Here is a 17,186-nt window from a genome sequence, read left to right as displayed (position 1 = left end):
CTGCATAAAAGATCACTCAGACACAGCCTGGCCCTCTCAGATCTTATAGTTCATTAGAGAGGGTGGGTTAAAGCCTGTTCTGACTTGTCTTACAGTTATTTTTGTACAGTTCAGTAAATAAAGGTATTTGGAGGCTAGAGAAGACAGATGTAACAGCTTGAAAATTATTACAATATTATGAAATAGAATGTAGCTATAATTATTTGAAAACAGCATCTGCGTTTTAAAAAATGTATCAAGAGAATGGTGAGTGGGTGTTAGACTTATCTTCTGTGGCACAATTTTTTCCCATTTTTTGAGAAAACTGGGCTTTGGAGAATGGAGTATTTGTGAGGAGATGACCCTCTGCTGATGGGTATGTGGATCTTGCATTTCTAAGTTTGTTTAGAGAGATGCCCAATAAAGCCTCAGCCTAAGGAGGAATAGGAGGTGAGGTTACAAGTGAATTTTATTCCTGGTGTTAGTCAACCAAGGAAGAGACGGGTCTAGGTAAACCACAAAGGAGACATGGATTTCTCTTTTTTTGGCTCAGTGTTTAGGTAGAGCATATAAGATCTCAGATATGTAGGCATGAACTGCTAGGTGCTGAGAGTTAAAGAAGGATGAGAAGTTTGGAGTTGCCTTCAGCTACATGGAGCCACAAGCTGACAGTGAGTTGGTCATTCTCGGTAAACAGATTATCTGCATTCTGGGTACTCTTGGTTTTGGTGTTGATTTCCCATTTAGCAAAGTCGGATGTGACTCTTCTGACATTGTCTCAGTTAAGTTATGGGGTATAAAGAGAAGGGTCTTTTGTCCACATTTAGGCTAAAGTATGAGTCATTTCTCCTGCTCCAACACTACCCAAGGCCAGTGGAGTGGTCGCACCAGGACTCCTATAAGAAATATAAATCTTAGGGCAGCGTCAGAGCTGCAAGGTCTAGCTATCCTTCTCAACCCAAGTCTCCTTGCAGTGGTGAACTTGATGGTTCCAAATGTTATAACTGATAAAGACGAGAAAGAGGGAGTTCTTTATATTACATTTGAGAAGTCAGGGAGTGTATAGCCCTAGAGAAGATGACAAAACACCCAATAAAATGTGGCACTTGCCATGTAAGCCCTCAGCACTCGGTTGTACCAAAAGCTGGGGAAGAATACTGTTCAACGCCATTACCCTCTGTTCTCTATAAAAGGAGAGTTTTTTTTTTTTTTTAACGTCTTAAAGGGAGAGTTTTTGTGGTACTCTTTGGAAGAAAGACTTCTTATTCTTTCTTAAAGATGTTGTCCCAAATCACTCTGGCTTCTAATTGGTAGTGGTGGCATTTGGCAAATCCTCTGGTTTGGCCACTTTTGCAAGGTTTGCTTGATTTCACAATTGTGGGTTTTCTGCAGGATGACATTATTTGATCTAGTAATTTTCATGCAAATGAAAGGTTGAAAGGACAGGCCACAGAGTGAGATACGAATGTCCTACATTTTGTGTGGAAATCAATTTAAAGGAGGACTAAAACCCCAGTGGACAAGACTGTTGACTAGACATTCCTTACAAGAAGTACAGTTGAGAAAAACTGAAAAAAAGACTGATGGCTGGGTGCTGACCACAGCCCAGACATCTGTCATAGATTTTTTTTTCCCCCCCAGCAAATCCTCACTACAGCCTTACAAGGAAGGAATTATTATTGTATTATTGACAGGTTATGGATGAGTTCAACCTGGTAAAACCCTTTTGGTAGAAATCTGTAGAGAGGTTTAGCGTTTCCTCTCCCTGCCAGCCTCTCCAGAGTCATCTCACACCACCTTCTTTCTCACTCTCTGTGTTCTAGCCACATGCATCTTCTTTCAGTTCTTGGATTTTTGCCCAGCCTCCTTCCTCCACAGGACCTTGGGGTGTGCTCTTCCTTTTGGGATATTCTCTTTGTATTCTTGACCATACCCTTTGCTTAGTTATTGCCAGTTTCTCCTCCTGGTATCCATGTGTTCCAGCAGGACATCCCTGCCATTCCAATTCTACAGCAGGTTTCCACTCTGTGGCACATTCCTCTCCTTCAGGGCATTCTTCTTGGCTTATAATTTGACCTCATTGAAATCATCCCCCCACACCATCCCCCCAGGGGCAGCTCCCCCATGAGACCGTAAGCTCCATGAGAACGAAGTCCATGCAGGGTTTTGCTCGCTGTGTATCCCCAGCCCCGTCACACCGAGTGACATACCACTGGTCCTCAGTATTTGTTAAAGGAGCAAAGGAGGTACATTTAGAGCAACGTTCTCAGAGGCTTACTGATAATTTAGTGGCAGAGCTGAAATTCAGACCAAGTCTCTTGGATTCCAAAGTCAGTAAATAGTGGTGTAAGGATGCAGACTCTGGCCTGAGGAGCTGTGTTTGAATCCTAATGGTATCGCTCCCTAGCTTTGTGATCTTGGGTGGATTAATTACCCTTCTGTGACGAAGCTTCTTTATTTTTAAAAGGTGGTTAATCACAGTAACTGCCTCGAAGAGTTTCTGTGCCCGGTGCTACATCATCACCAGTGTTATCATATCATCCTCCTCTGTTAGGCTGTATGTACCCAATGATTATATAGCATGAAAAGGGAAGTACGTACACAGCGCCTTGCTGAGGAAGCTCTGCATGCTGTCCAGGGGCGTCGGACCAGGATTAACTTCCTAGAAATGTCAGCAGTGGAGCTTGGTCTTAAACTAGACTCAGAGAGAGGCATCAAAGACCACTCAGAGCCTCCACTTCTGGCAACCTGGCAGATTGAATTTGGAGGTTGCCTATTGTGGATTGAATTATGTCCTTCCCCCCAAATTCATACACTGAAGTCCTAATCCCTAGTATCTCAGAAGGTGACTGTATTTGATGAAAGGGACTTTAAATAAGTAACTAAGTTAAAATGAGGTCATTAGGTGGGCCCCAATCCAATAGAACTGGTGTCCTTCTAAGGAGAGGATTTGGACACAGATATGCACAGAGAGAAGACCATATGAAGACACAGGGAGAATATGGCCACCCATGAGCCAAGGAGAGAGGTGTCAGAGGAAACCAATCCTACCTACACCTTGATCGTGGACCTCTAGCCTCCAGAATTGGGAGAAAATTAATTTCTGTTATTTAGGCCCCTCAATCTGTGGTACTTTGTTACGACAGCCCTAGCAAACTAACACAGTGACCCTATGGGCAGTGCAAGGCTGGAATTTGGGATGGAGACCCTCACATAAAACCAAGAAGTGCTGCTTCAGTGTGAAAGGGGCAGTAGAAAAACTGTGCTCCCTAGTTGGAGGAACAACCAGGAGCTTGATGCTGTTTGGGGGTCTGTAGAGGGGAAAAAAACCTTCCCAACAAGAAACAAAGTCACAAGTTTGTGCCATACTTGGGTGTATAATTTGAATTTTCACTATCAAGTTGTCATTGGAATTTGATTAACAAAATAATTGGTCTTAAAAATAATGGTGGTAGAATTAAGTCTAAATATTTCGATAATCATAATAGATGTAAATTTCTTAGTTCATGTATTAAAATATAGCAATTCTTAGACTGGGAAAAAAATCTGCCACTTTTTGTTTACAAGAGATATTTTAAATGTATCATAACATGGAAAAGTTGAAAGTTAAAGGATGAAAAAATATATATCAGGCAAAACTAAAATGGTCATATTAATGTTGGACAGAACAGATTGTAAGGTAAAACACATTTTTCAGACTTATCTAATCCTAATAAAAGGAAATCACTAACCAGAAAGGAACTAGAAAGTTGACCCTGAATGTGTATAAGTAACAAGATAATCACAAAATATTTAAAGCAGAAAATGGACAGAATTACAAGGAGAAATGGGCAAATACAAAACTGTACTAAGAGATTGAAGCATATTTCTTGTAGATACCAGTAGATTAAACAGACAGACATCAGTGAAAATACAGATCTGAGCAACACAGTTATGTAATGGGCACATACAGAAGACCATATGTTTGGTAATTTTAATGCGTCACTTCAAACAGAGCATTGCTCAACTAAAAAAAAAAAAATCCACAGTGGAATTTAGAAAATATTTAGAACCAAATAACAATACAAACACTATATATCAAACACTTGAGGGACAGGCAGACATGGCATTTAGAGTGAAATCTTGGGCTTTACGTTAACAGATAAGAAAGATTAGATTCAAAATTAATTAAAAATCGTTCAACTAGAGGATATGGGGCCACCCACCAAAATGAACCACCTAATGCTTTGCGTTCTCTGTCTTTGACCTCCTTGCTTCCAACGATGCCTTTCTTCACACAGTCTACTGTCTTTTGTCATTGTTCCGTCTTAGATCTTGCCATCTCAAGATCCGCATCTTAAATCTTCCAAGTTTGTTTCTGCCTCGGGGTCTTTGCACTTAACTCTCCCCTCTACCTGGAATGTTCTTCCTCACTTCATTTAGGGTTCTTCCCGAAGGTTTCTTCCTCAGAGATGGCTTCCTTGACTCTTTTATTTAAATAGTACCTCTGACCATCATTCTTTATCCCTAGACTATAGAACTTATATGTAATATAATAAGAAGTCATTAGTGATACCTATCATCCATCCCTCTCTCTCTCTGTCCGTCCATCCATCCATCTCTCTATGTCTATCATTTCTGCTTATTTATTACCCCCGCTGGAGTGTAAGCTCTATGAGTCCAGTTGCTGTCTGTCTTATTCACAGTGGCAGCTTCAGCATCTAGAACTGAACCTGGTGAGTGATAAGGCTTAGAAATATTTTTGATGAAATAAATGGATGAATTAATCTACGCCATTCATAGAAATACTAAATATCTGATTTGAAGGGAAAAATTATTTATAATTTCTGTCCAATAATTGAATTTCTCCTTTGGAATGTTTTACAAAAGTAAATCTTTTTTTTTTTTTTTAACATCTTTACTGGAGTATAATTGCTTTACAATGGTGTGTTAGTTTCTGCTTTATAACAAAGTGAGTCAGTTATACATATACATATGTTCCCATATCTCTTCCCTCTTGCATCTCCCTCCCACCCTCCCTATCCCACCCCTCTAGGTGGTCACAAAGCACCGAGCTGATCTCCCTGTGCTATGCGGCTGCTTCTCACTAGCTATCTATTTTACGTTTGGTAGTGTATATATGTCCATGCCACTCTCTCACCCTGTCACATCTTACCCCTCCCCCTCCCCGTATCCTCAAGTCCATTCTCTAGTAGGTCTGTGTCCTTATTCCCGTCTTGCCACTAGGTTCTTCATGACCTTTTTTTTTTTTTCCCCTTAGATTCCATATATATGTGTTAGCATACTGTATTTGTTTTTCTCTTTCTGACTTACTTCACTCTGTATGACAGACCCTAACTCCATCCACCTCACTACAAATACCTCCATTTCATTTCTTTTTATGGCTGAGTAATATTCCATTGTATATATGTGCCACATCTTCTTTATCCATTCATCCGATGATGGACACTTAGGTTGCTTCCATGTCCTGGCTATTGTAAATAGAGCTGCAATGAACATTGTGGTACATGACTCTTTTTGAATTATGGTTTTCTCAGGGTATATGCCCAGTAGTGGGATTGCTGGGTCATATGGTAGTTCTATTTTTAGTTTTTTAAGGAACCTCCATACTGTTCTCCATAGTGGCTGTATCAATTTACATTCCCACCAACAGTGCAACAGTGTTCCCTTTTCTCCACACCCTCTCCAGCATTTATTGTTTCTAGATTTTCTGATGATGGCCATTCTGACCGGTGTGAGATGATACCTCATTGTAGTTTTGATTTGCATTTCTCTAATGATTAATGATGTTGAGCATTCTTTCATGTGTCTGTTGGCCATCTGTATATCTTCTTTGGAGAAATGTCTACTTAGGTCTTCTGCCCATTTTTGGATTGGGTTGTTTGTTTTTTTGTTATTGAGCTGCATGAGCTGCTTGTAAATCTTGGAGATTAATCCTTTGTCAGTTGCTTCATTTGCAAATATTTTCTCCCATTCTGAGGGTTGTCTTTTGGTCTTGTTTATGGTTTCCTTTGCTGTGCAAAAGCTTTTAAGTTTCATTAGGCCCCATTTGTTTATTTTTGTTTTTATTTCCATTTCTCTAGGGGCTGGGTCAAAAAGGATCTTGCTGTGATTTATGTCATAGAGTGTTCTGCCTATGTTTTCCTCTAAGAGTTTGATAGTGTCTGGCCTTACACTTAGGTCTTTAAGCCAAAAGTAAATCTTTTAAGTGCCACTCACAATTATGAAATATATTCCCGGGACCTTATACTTTTTTTTTTTTTTTTTAGAGGTAATTCTTTTTTTTTTTAAACTTTGGGTTTATTTATTTATTTATTTATTTTTGGCTGTGTTGGGTCTTCGTTTCTGTGCGAGGGCTTTCTCTAGTTGCAGCAAGTGGGGGCCACTCTTCATCGCGGTGCGCGGGCCTCTCACTGTCGCGGCCTCTCTTATTGCGGAGCACAGGCTCCAGACGCACAGGCTCAGTAGTTGTGGCTGACGGGCCTAGTTGCTCCGCGGCATGTGGGATCTTCCCAGACCAGGGCTCGAACCCGTGTCCCCTGCATTGGCAGGCAGATTCTCAACCACTGAGCCACCAGGGAAGCCCCCCTTTTTTTTTTAAAAAAAAAAGAATTCTGCTACCATTTATTTATTTATTTATTTATTTATTTATTTATTTATTTATTTATGGCTGTGTTGGGTCTTCGTTTCTGTGCGAGCGCTTTCTCTAGTTGCGGCAAGTGGGGGTCACTCTTCATCACGGTGCGCAAGCCTGTCACTACCGCGGCCTCTCTTGTTACGGAGCACAGGCTCCAGACGCACAGGCTCAGTAGTTGTGGCTCACGGGCCTAGTTGCTCCGCAGCATGTGGGATCTTCCCGGACCAGGGCTCGAACCCATGTCCCCTGCATTGGCAGGCAGATTCTCAACCACTGTGCCACCAGGGAAGTCCCTGGGACCTTATACTTTTATAAAACCGTAACTGAATGTGTAGTTTTGATGACATTTGACTGGGAAAGCACAATATTTTTATGTGAGTTGACATTATCACTTTCGAATCTTCTTCTAAAACATATCCTTGATAAGAAAGTAACAGCTGCAGGGAGTAAGGAAGTGCCTTCAGTTCATTTGTTTGGGAATTTATTATTATGTCATTATTTAAAATATCAGCAGCCTACTTTACCCAAGAAAACATGTTTTCTATTGTAGAAAACATTTTATTATTTGACATTGTATGCACTTTTAGAAGTTGGATTTGTAGTTTATAGTTTTTGGATGGCACCCCTTAAAATTTGTAATCATATTGTTGAAAAATGTTTTATGGCCTGAAAGTACTATATATTGCGAAAGCTAGACAGAAAAAAAATACTGTCTTTTGTAGCACCAAGCCCTCTTTAAACCAGTTATTTGAATTTCTTTCCTATTGTGGAAGGGACATGTAAACAACAAAAAAATTAAATGTTTGCCTAGAAAATGATGCTTGGTAACATTTAACCATTCCTGTCCCCATCTTGCTTTCAATGGTAGTTCTGGGGCCAGCACACTCACTGTGGTTCAGTGTATCTTATTCCAACACAGACTGGCTTGGGTCCCTGCCCAGTTGTCCTGGAGAAATAAAAAATCAGGGATCAGCACAAGTTTGCATGAGGCCTGAAGAATTGTTCCCATGTGTATTTCTCCTTCATTTCTTTCCCCCTTCTCCTCCCGATTGTGTTCAAACCTGCTCTCTGGTCCTCTTTCGAGGTCTCATCTCAAAAGATCCCCCAGTATCAAGAGAGCTTATTTTTATCTGCTTATATGTTTAAAGTTTGCCAAAATTGAAGGCACCTTGAGGAGGCCATATTTTTCCTATTGAGAGTTCCCAGAAAGATTTTGCAAGGATTGCAAAAAAGTTTCCCTTGTACCACGTCTCAGAATAGGCTGGGTTATGCTGAAGGAACAGACAACTCCTCCATCTCGATGGCCTCAAAGAACAGAGGCTTACTTCTTGCTCACTCTACATGCTTGTATTAGTCAGCGTTCTCCGGAGAAACAGAACCAGTAATAGACACACATGTTTATTATGAGGAATTGGCTCACACAATTACGGAGGATGAAAAGTCTGGTGGTCTACTCTTTGCAGGCTGGACACCGAGGAAAGCTGATGGTATAATTGAGTCTGAGTCTGAAGGCTTGAGAACTAGGGGAGCCTATGGTGTAAATCCCAGTCTGAGGGCAGGAGAAGATGAAATGAACTCACACATAGAGGCAGGAAAAAAAGGGGCAAATTCCTCCTTTCTTTGCCTTTTATTCTATTCTGCCCTCAATGGATTGAAAGATGCCCACCCGTGTTGGGGAGGGCCATCTGCTTTACTGGCTTCATCAGTTCAAATGCTAATCTCATTCCGAAACACCCTTGCAGATACACCTAGAAATAATGTTTAATCTGGGCATCCCGTGGCCAGTCAAGTTGACACATGAAATTAACCATCACGGTTTTTATCGTGGGTAGACTGAAGGCTTTAAGCCACATCACTGTAAGCCCCAAACTGATACTGCAGCTACCATATGGAATGATTCAGGCCACTTGGTTGATGCAGTTAAATCACGAACTGCCTTTTAGAGCTTTGCGTGTCTCTTCAGTTCCAATAGCATTGGCCCATCAAGTCACCTGGCCACACTTACCTTAAAGGGACTGGGCAAATGTCGGTTCAGTGTCTTTCTACCGTGCTCAGAAGAAGAGAGAGTTGTCTAACTCTAGTGATTGCCTGGCACACCATATCTAGTTGCTTGGGCGGAGCAGTCTAGAGCATCCTATTGTGGAGTCTTGAGTACTGTATCTGTCCTCACTTATCAAGCAAGACCGCGATTAGTCAGCACTATCTGTAATGCTAGAGTCAGGACCGTTGAATCACATGCGCTGGGTAGTTCCCTTTCCCAGATGGCCGGCATCGGTGCGTTTAAGAAGCACAAAATCTCCATGGAGATTTCGACAAGTACTACGGAGGCTCAGGTTTCATCACTAGAGTCTTTTCCCTAAAGTTCAACGTTATTCTATCTCTCTAATTTTATCTGTCAGGTATGCTCCACCAGAACAAAAAGATAATATGGCAATAATTTTCTAGTCCCAGCAGTGAGAGAAGAGTACGAAACCTGCTGTAACTATAAATTCTGATAACTAGTGAAGAGTTCTCTGTCTTATGGCAGAAAAAGGAGATCCATGGCTTGGACTAATTGTCCCTCTAGGCCAATATAGCATATAAGATTTCATCTCATATAATAACTCTGATGGATTGGATGGGGCTGCCTCGAGTACTCTGTGGGATGGATACAGGGCCGCATCAGAGCTTATCATGAAAAGTGCGCCGTGATTGATTAACAATGTCTATCATTGGTTCAGTAAGGGCAATGGTGGAACACATGTCAACTGTTTGTCTTTGCTATTCCAGATCATCATTTCCCACCCATCTTCCCCTTTATTGGGGGTTACATTCTGATCTAACAATTACTAATTTGTGTCCGTGTGTTCCTTGCTATTTGGGTAGGTACGATCTGAATGACAGACATCTATTTTTCAGTCACTAGTTAGGTGTTTTCTTCAGAGTAAAGAAAAAACAAAACAAACAAATAAAGCCAGAAACTAAAACCAGAAGTTTGACGTTATGATTTATATTAATCGTTTAGGAGTTTGATTAAATTGAGTCAGTTCCAGAGTCACAATCAACTGATGTAAATTCCTTCATGTGAAAATCTGACCTTGAGTGTGATCTTCCCAGAAGACATTCCCTGTTTGGGAAACTGGTCAGCTTTCTTCTCTGACATCACTATATTCTTTCTTTCCAAAATAATTCCAGAATACTTCAATAATGGTCAACTGGATGGCATCAGAGGTGGAACCAATGTGAAATAACTCATTATGACCAGAATGGAAGAAAAAACACAAGAGAAGAAGTTCAGGGGGAAAAAAAAAAAGCCAATGTGAAGGGTAAGTGATACTCTGATAATTTATCAAGATTAGGCTGAATATCTCTAAGGTCAGTAAGGAATGAAAGGCTGGAGTATTCCAAACGGCTGCTTGGGCCTTATTTTACCATCAATGTGTGATTTAGGGGCTGAGAAAATACATGCTTTCTTGGCTCCAGAAGAGACATTTAGTATTAGGCTTCTTTCTCCACTTTTAAAGACAAGATGAGGTTGGGCTGTCTTTGCAATGTGACCGTTGATCATTGGAACTAAGTATTTGACAGGTGCTGCAGTTACAGACACCCTTATAAGCTAATGAGAGATGGGCTATATGTCAAGAGAAATTAGGAGAACATTTCAATCTGCCCAGTTACATGACTAAAAGAAAATATTTCATTTTCTCATATTCTTCATGACTAAAAATTTTTTATAATCTCATAAATCTTCAAACTCATAGTGTATACCAGTAACTTAAACATAAATATATTTCCAGGATGTAATGATATTTATCTAATGAGACCGAGTCTCTGGCCAGCTGCCTGCCTGTACTATTTAGGGAGCCTTTCCCAAACCCTTTGATTTAACCCATTATACTCCCAAATGCTGCCTAGCATAATTTAACAATAAATAAACAATTCCACTGGCAACTTTCATTCACATTTTATGTAACATAAATATGTAATTTTAAAGGTCTTATAATACGATCTATACCGATTTAGAATTATAGAAAGTTAGAGATTGATTTCTTTAACATGTGCATTTTCAACAGGGGTAATATTTCTCCCAAGAGGGTGAAAATTGGTTCTTAAATATTAAAATGGTTTGTGGCTCTCCAAAGAGCCACAGCATATACACAGATATGCAGTATATATCTGTGGTATTAAAATTTCAGGGAGAAGGGGTATGATTAGGTGAAAAAAAATGTCAGAAAACAGCTTCTCAAGGAGGCAATAATAAAAAAGTTGAGAAACACTGCTCTATCTCAATAATTTTGGAATTAATAATAGTTTTAACGATAACATTTGTTGTCTGTTTACCATGGACCAGGTTCTGTTTTAAGTGTGATACTGAGATAACCTCGTTCTCCCCGCCCACCTCCCACTTCACACCCCTCCCCCCCACCCCCCCACCGCCGCCCCCATGTAGAGTAGGTGCTTTTGTGTCTTCTTTTACATATGAATGTGGGAGTGCTACACAGAGAAGCATAAAGAGGACTAGAGAAGTAGTCAAGGCATTTGACCAAGCTCATCCAACTAGTAAGAGGCAGAGCTAGGATTTTAACCTAGACTATCTGTCTTCAGCCTCGTAACATGCACTTCATTGCCCTGTCCACCAGCTGCCTGTTCCACAGGCAAAAAGACGAAAGCCCAGAAAGGGCTTGTTGTCCTTCATCACCAGTCGGGCTAATCCTGGACTTAAGACACGTGCTATCCGTCCAGGATAGCAACTTGTCCAGGCTGTTGTCTAATACCATTTTTCTGCCACTAGGGTTCTTTTGTTACAGTGTCCTTCTTGTCTTGGTAATGGGACAATCGACAATTGACAAAGGCCAATTAAATCAAGTCAGTTGAGGGTTGCTTAATTCTTCTGTATGCTTGCTGATTTGTTGTTGTTGTTTAATCATGCTATCTATTGTTGAAAGAGAAGGTTGAAGTCTTCAGATATAATTGTGGATTTCTCTGTCTCTCCTTTTCATTCTGTTAATTTTTCCTTCGTGTATTTTGAAACTGTTTTTAGGTGAATACACACTTGATTGTTATGTCTCTTTGTCAGCTGACCTTTTAATCATTATACCATGTTCCTCTTTATTTCTGGTAATTTTCCTTGTTCTGAAGTGTACTTTGTCTGATATCCATGGAATCACTCCACCTTTTTTTTTGGTTAGTATTTTCATGGTACATCTCTTTCCATCCCTTTATTATTACCTACCTACAGCATTATATTTAAAAGCGTGTCTTGTAGAGAACATATCCTTGGATCTTATTTTTAAAATTTATTCTGACAATAACTGTTTTTTAAATAGTGTGATTAGTCTACTTAGATTTCATGTGTATGTGATGATGTGTTTGGATTTAGGTGGACCATTCTGGTTTTTTTGTTTTCTGTTTCTTCCTTCTGTTTTTCATTTATAGGTTTCCTCTTTTCTGCTTTATTCTGGATAATTTGATTTTTTTTTTTAGTATTTTATTTTAACTTTTCTGTTGAGATTTTAACTGTATCACTTTAAAAGCTTTTTGTGTTTTGTTTTTGTTTCTTTTTTAGTTGTTGATTACAATATAAAATATAATATAATATGGTATAACATGATATAATATAATGTACTTAGCTTTTCACTTTCCACTCAGAATTAATATTTTCAACTTGAAATGGAGTATAGAAACCTAACTACAATATAGGTACTTTTACCTTTCCCCTCTTTATTTATATGTATTGTGTTTATCATATGTATTTATACACATATTTATATATTATATTATATGTAATATATATATAGTAATTATCATATGTATATTTGCATCATATGTACTATTACATCTATATACATTGAAAACTCCATCAGTCAGTGTTATAATTTTTATGTTAACTATCATACATATTTTGGCCAACTAAAGAGGAGCAGACCACTTTATTTTATTTACCGAGATAGTTACCATTTCTTGTGCTCCTCCTGCATTCTTTCTTTTTTTTTTTAAAATTATTATTTATTTATTTATTTGTTTTTGGCTGTGTTGGGTCTTCGTTTCTGTGTGAGGGCTTTCTCCAGTTGCGGCAAGCGGGGGCCACTCTTCATCGCGGTGCGCGGGCCTCTCACTATCGTGGCCTCTCTTGTTGCGGAGCACAGGCTCCAGACGCGCAGGCTCAGTAGTTGTGGCTCACGGGTCCAGTTGCTCCGCGGCATGTGGGATCTTCCTAGACCAGGGCACGAACCCGTGTCCCCTGCACTGGCAGGCAGATTCTCAACCACTGCGCCACCAGGGAAGCCCTCCTCCTGCATTCTTGATGTTCCAAGTTTCCTCCCAGTATCATTTCCCTTCTGTCTAAAGAACCTCCTTTAACATGTCTTTCAGAGAAGGTTCTGGTGACAGTGAATCCTCTTAATTTTCCTTCATCTCTTTATGTCTTTATTCCACCTCCATTTGTGAAGGACATTTTTACTGGGTGTAGAATTCTGGGTCGACAGTTCTTTACCTGCAGAAATTTTTAAAAGTTCTCATTCCTCTGGTGTCCATGGTTTCTGATGAGAAATCTATAGAAATTTGAATTGTTGTTCCCTTATATGTGCCTTTTTCCTCTGGCTGCTTTTAAGAGTTTTTTCTTTGTCTTTAGTTTTCAAGTCATGTTATGATATGTCTGGATATGATTATTTAAAAATTTATTGTGTTTAGTGTTTGCTGAAGACAGAGAGGAAAAAATGTAATGGCTAGTTGCCTAATGCTGTTGGAATCATGCTCTCTGGTCAGGGAAAAGGATTCCCTTTCCTCAGTTTTAGGCATCTTCCCAATCTGCTGCTGCTGTTGCAATGTGACAGGATTGCCCAGCAGCTGGGACAGAAACTTTAAAAAAAGAAAAAGGGACTTCTTTTACTGTCTCTGATCCTTGCAGCCCCCTTTCCTAATCCTTGGGTCAGAATGCCAGTGTTCACACCAATGTCCACTTCTGGGTTTCGAGCTGTGTGTGTGTGTCTGGGCTGGGTGGCACTTAGGAGAAAAAGTGGGGCTCTTACCACCAGTTTGGTGATACTTCCAATTCTGCTTCCCTGATCTGCCTGCTACCATATATTTCTTAGATAACTGCTCCACGCATTCTGTCCAGGTTTGATATTTGCATTCAGTGGAAAGACAGGCTGGAGTGTGATTACCTCATCTTGCCCAGAATTGATTGCAATCAGTTTTGTTTGTTTGTTTGTTTATATTGAGACATAGCTGATTTACAATATTATCTTAGCTTCAGGTGTACAACATAGTGATTCAATATTTTTATAGATTATGCTCCTTTTAAAGGTATTACAAAATAATGGCTATATTTCCCTGTGATGTAGAGTATGTTCTTGTACCTTATTTATTTTATACATGGTAGTTTGTACCTCTTAATCCCCTACCCCTGTCTTGCCCCTCCCTCCTTCCCTCTCCCCACTGGTAACTGCTAGTTTGTTCTCTGTATCTGTGAGTCTGTTTCTGTTTTCTTTTACTCATTTGTTTTATTTTTTAGATTCCACATGTAAGTGAGAACATACAGTATTTGTCTTTCTCTGTCTGACTTATTTCATTAAGTATAATCTCCTCCAGGTCCAGCCATGTTGTTGCAAATGGCAAAATTTCATTCTTTTTCATGGCTGAATAATAGTCCACTCTGTGTGTGTGTGTATGTGTGTGTGTGTGTGTGTGTGTGTATCACATCTTTTCATCCATTCATCTGCTGATGGACACTTAGGTTGTTTCCATATCTTGTAAATATATTGGTATCATAAATAATGCTGGTATGAACATTGGGGTGCATGTATGTTTTGAATTAGTGTTTTTGTTTTCTTTGGATATATACCCAGCAGTGAATTGCTGGGTCATATGATAGTTCTATTTTTATTTTTTTGAGAGACCTTTTTACTGTTTTCCATAGTGACTGCACCAGTTTACATTCCCATAGTGTACGAGGGTGCCTTTTTCTCCACATCCTCGCCAACATTTGTTATTTGTAGACTTTTCGATGATAGCCATTCTGTTAGGTGTATTTTATTTTATTTTATTTATTTATTTTTGAATTTTATTTTATTTGTATTTTTTATACAGCAGGTTCTTATTAGTTATCTATTTCATACATATTAGTGTATACATGTCAATCCCAATCTCCCAATTCATCCCACCACCCCCAACCCCATTTTTCCCCCTTGGTGTCCATACGTTTGTTCTCTACATCTGTGTCTCTATTTCTGCCTTGCAAACTGGTTCATCTGTACCATTTTCCTAGATTCCGCATATATGCATTAATATATGATATTTGTTTTTCTCTTTCTGACTTAGTTCACTCTGTATGACAGTCTCTAGATCCATCCACGTCTCTACAGATGACCCAATCTCGTTCCTTTTTATGGCTGAGTAATATTCCATTGTATATATGTACCACATCTTCTTTATCCATTCATCTGTTGATGGGCATTTAGGTTGCTTCCATGATCAGGCTATTGTAAATAGTGCTGCAATGAACATTGGGGTGGATGTGTCTTTTTGAATTATGGTTTTCTCTGGGTATATGCCCAGTAGTGGGATTGCTGGGTCATATGGTAATTCTGTTTTTAGTTTTTTTTTTTTTTTTTTTTAAAGAAATTCTTCATTTTTATTATTTATTTTATTTATTTATGGCTGTGTTGGGTCTTCGTTTCTGTGCGAGGGCTTTCTCTAGTTGCGGCAAGCGGGGGCCACTCTTCATCGCGATGCACGGGCCTCTCACTATCGTGGCCTCTCTTGTTGCGGAGCACAGGCTCCAGACGCGCAGGCTCAGTAGTTGTGGCTCACGGGCCCAGCTGCTCTGTGGCATGTGGGATCTTCCCAGACCAGGGCTCGAACCCGTGTCCCCTGCATTGGCAAGCAGATTCTCAACCACTGCGACACCAGGGAAGCCCTGTTTTTAGTTTTTTAAGGAACCTCCATACTGTTCTCCATAGTGGCTGTATCAATTTACATTCCCACCAACAGTGCGAGAGGGTTCCCTTTTCTCCACACCCTCTCCAGCATTTGTTTGTAGATTTTCTGATGATGCCCATTCTAACCGGTGTGAGGTGATACCTCATTGTAGTTTTGATTTGCATTTCTCTAATAATTAGTGATGTTGAGCAGCTTTTCATTTGCCTCTTGGCCATCTGTATGTCTTCTTTGGAGAGATGTCTATTTAGGTCTTTTGCTGTTAGGTGTATTTTAAATGTTCTTTGTTGACTTCTGAATACCTGACATACATAGAGATTTGCATTCTTTTTATTTATTTATTTATTTATTTATTTTTGGTTGTGTTGGGTCTTCGTTTCTGTGCGAGGGCTTTCTCTAGTTGCGGCGAGCGGGGGCCACTCTTCATCGTGATGTGCGGGCCTCTCACTGTCGCGGCCTCTCTTGTTGCGGAGCACAGGCTCCAGACACTCAGGCTCAGTAGTTGTGGCTCATGGGCCTAGTTGCTCCGTGGCATGTGGGATCTTCCTGGACCAGGGCTCGAACCCGTGTCCCCTGCATTGGCAGGCAGATTCTCAACCACTGCACCGCCAGGGGAGCCCCGAGATTTGCATTCTTAATCGCTTACATTCCCTAAATTTTAAATATGTTTCAAAATTTGATGTGTCTTAAGTTGTAGATTTGTCTACCTTCTTGCTGCTGGATACCTGGGAGTTGTGGTAAGAATTTTAGGGGAAAGAGAAGTAAGATTCATTAAGTTAGTCCTTGCTGCAAAGTCCCTTACGCACATTGCCACATGTCATTTTCATCATAGTCCTTTTTCGTGTGCATTATTTCCTCATTTTACAGAAGAGGATAAGCAAAGTCACACAACTCAGTCAAGGGGCGCATCCAAACTCAGGTTTATTTGTTTAATTCCAAAGCCTGAGTTCTTTTCATCGTATGATGCTGAGGATAGACTAATTTTATATTTTTGAAATGTGAGTATTTTTGAAAATAGCCTGTTTTTTTTTAACCCGTTAATATTTGAAAAGGCAATAAACATGTTGGTCTTACATTACCCGAAGAAGGCTCACCCTCTTGCTTGGAGTAACTCAAGGACCGACTGTCCTCTGATTCTCTTTGAAGACCTTTCTTAGGTGTTGTGATTTCACTAATAACCACCTGATCCCCTAGTAGAATATTAGCCTGAGACGTTCAGACTTTCAGTTTATCAGGAAAGAAACCAGCTACATTCCACGTAGAATGTTTAGATTGGACAGGATATCAGGCTCATAAATACTAATTTGTGAGAAGTCACTGGGGTCTGTACGGATAAGTGGATTGACCTTCGGCAAGTACGTAACTGAGGAGCTGACTGGGCTGCCCCTTTGTCAGGAAATCCCAGAAGTAATGGATTTGACATGGTGGGAGCTGTGGATCCACTGTCCTCACCGCCTGATGAGATTGTCCTGGTGGCAGTAACATGTATTCTTTGGCAAACAGCCATTTCCGCAGCCCCAAACCAACAATTCAGTGGTTGAAAGCTGTGTCTTGGGAGGAGTGGCTCTAATTCTTTGGCAGCCTTCCCGGGGTTAGTGGTGTGGAGAAGCCCTGTGAAGATTGAGGAAAAGATAGTGAGTGAGGTTAGCAGGTC

The 17,186-nt window shown here is 40.1% G+C and overlaps 1 protein-coding gene across 1 annotated transcript in view; it reads left to right on the top strand.

The window, feature by feature from the left end:
- ADAMTS18 (ADAM metallopeptidase with thrombospondin type 1 motif 18) overlaps positions 1-17,186 on the top strand; it is a 425,082-nt gene that overhangs the window by 93,388 nt on the left and 314,508 nt on the right. The window contains exon 4 of the mRNA XM_082438969.1: positions 9,791-9,921. The gene's annotated coding sequence lies outside the window, so the exon portion shown is untranslated. The remainder of the gene's footprint in view (positions 1-9,790; positions 9,922-17,186) is intronic.

The sequence above is a fragment of the Balaenoptera physalus genome (assembly GCF_965194825.1).
Source record: "Balaenoptera physalus genome assembly, chromosome: 19".
NCBI classification, from domain to species: domain Eukaryota; kingdom Metazoa; phylum Chordata; class Mammalia; order Artiodactyla; family Balaenopteridae; genus Balaenoptera; species Balaenoptera physalus.
This window is presented reverse-complemented; position numbering and strand designations above follow the sequence as displayed.